Source organism: Gossypium raimondii, chromosome 8 (assembly GCF_025698545.1).
Source record: "Gossypium raimondii isolate GPD5lz chromosome 8, ASM2569854v1, whole genome shotgun sequence".
Taxonomy (NCBI): domain Eukaryota; kingdom Viridiplantae; phylum Streptophyta; class Magnoliopsida; order Malvales; family Malvaceae; genus Gossypium; species Gossypium raimondii.
This window is the reverse complement of record NC_068572.1, coordinates 14,526,267-14,528,421: the sequence shown is the minus strand read 5'-3', so window position 1 is coordinate 14,528,421 and position 2,155 is coordinate 14,526,267. Positions and strand designations below refer to the sequence as shown.

At 35.0% G+C, this 2,155-nt stretch overlaps 1 non-coding gene across 1 annotated transcript; it reads left to right on the top strand.

Moving 5' to 3' along the window:
- Positions 1 to 305: 305 nt before the first annotated feature.
- On the top strand, positions 306 to 412 carry LOC128032103 (small nucleolar RNA R71). Its single transcript, XR_008188233.1, has one exon. It is a non-coding gene; the product is annotated as a small nucleolar RNA R71 (small nucleolar RNA).
- Positions 413 to 2,155: the final 1,743 nt, after the last annotated feature.

Sequence of the window (2,155 nt, the reverse complement as noted above, 5' to 3'; positions counted from 1 at the left end):
TAGGTGGTTAGGTTGCAAAACTGTTAGACCCATTAGTGGTAAGATTCTTAAACATTGAGGATATTGAAGACAACTGAGTTGCGAGTGAAGTGAGAGCGTCCAGTTCATGTATTTCAGCGACTCGTCTTCCTGGCGCTGCTCGATTGGTTGGCCATTGATAATTGTTGTTGGCAATCCTCTCAATAATTTTGTAAGCCTCATTATAAGACTTAGAAAGGAGAGCACCATTAGCAGAGGCGTCCACTACCATCGCCGTGTGAGCGTTGAGACCATTATAGAATGTCTCAAGTTGAATGCAATGTGGGATTCCATGATGAAGGCACTTTCTTAATAACTCATTGTACATTTCCCATGCCTCATACATGGACTCATCATCCATTTGTTGGAAGGCAGTGATCTCATTCCTCAACTTGACATTCTTGCTCGGTGGGAAATACTTCATGAGGAATCTCTCGGCTAACTCTTGCCATGTGGAAATGGAGTTCGGTGGCAATGAGTTCAACCAGGCACGAGCTCTGTCCTTTAGCGAATATGTGAATAGCTTTAGTCGTAATGCATCTTCGGGTACTCTGGCTAACTTGAAAGAATCGCTCACTTCCATAAATAGTCTTAAGTGAAGATGAGGATCTTGATGAGGCATTCCTTGAATTGGCCTCTGATCCAAGCATTTGGAACATGGTAGCTTCATTTCGAATTGTTGCGCCTCAATTTCGGGTTTCTTAATACCCGAATTAAGATCGTTAAATACTGGCATGGTATACTGTCGTAAAGCTCTATCCCTATCATCAGCAATAAGGATAGGATTCTGAGCAAGGTTTGCTCCATTTCCTTGATTCATATTCTCAAAGTTTATCTCTTCGGTCCTTCTCTGGTTCGCTTGTCTTCTTCGCTGTCGAAAGGTTCGTTCTATTTCAGGGTCCACAGGGAGTAAGTCGATAATCTGGTCAATACTCATAAACACCTAAAATAATCACATAAAGATTAGTAAGTAAATATTTAAATAGGAAAATAAATAAACCAAAATGTAAAAACAAATTCACAAATAATGGCTTTTTCTAAAATAGTCCCCGACAACGGCGCCAAAAACTTGGAACGACGAAAATGTGCAAGTGTACACAATCGCAACAAGTAATAAAGTGACAAGTAAATGTCGGGTATTGTAAAAAAGAATATTTATGAAATTAATATTAAAACACTTTGGTGATGGAAAATATTTTGCTTTAAAGATGATTAAAAACTAAGGGTTAAAAACTAAGTAAAAAAAATTAAAAATAAAAAGGTTCTAATGCAAGATTTCAAATAAGGTTTAATCAAGATGATATAATTTTGTTAGATTAATTACATTCCTTTAACTTATAATTATTAATCTTATGTTTATACTACTATGAACAAATTCACGACAACTCGATAATTTTCTAACTACTGCTCATACATACTTATTAAATTAATAAATCTCTTGAACATTTTTCTGTGTCAATCCAAGCGATTAATCAATGTTCACAAGCATATAAAAGATCAAGTTAGCTAGCAAAGTATTTCTACCTTGAAACAGTTTAATCAGAATAATCTTGCAAGTTATGCAAGGCATATGTATTGCCAAATACAATGCTAAATTAACTTCTGCTATCTTAGAAGAATAAACATGCACTGATTAAGTATTGTGTCGACTAATTACAATTTCAATACAATTTAATAATTAATTCATTAGTTATCTAACAATTAATATTGCAAGAATAACTTAGGCATGTTTTTACTTAATCAAGCATCTTACCGAGGCTTATAACAACACAAACACAATTTCAATAATTCAAGCAGGCAAAATATAATCAACCCAACACAGATTAAATTCAAGCTAGATTGGCTAAAATAACCATTTCAATAGCATATATATATTCAAAAACATGTTTTTCAAAACAACAACGAAATTTAAAGAGATAGGGAACAAGAAGCAAATCAGTTGTTTCTCCGTGGCTTGACTGAGTTCTCCATTCTTCATTCTCTGTTGTCCTCGGCTATCAAGGTGACTTATTAGCACTTTAATTTATGCTCAACAATGGCTGATGAGGACCTCTTTCCCAAAAGAAGAAATCGACACTTGAACAGAAGAGAAAATGGGAAGGAAAAGTTGAGAGAAAGTGAGAGAGGAGAAGAGAGA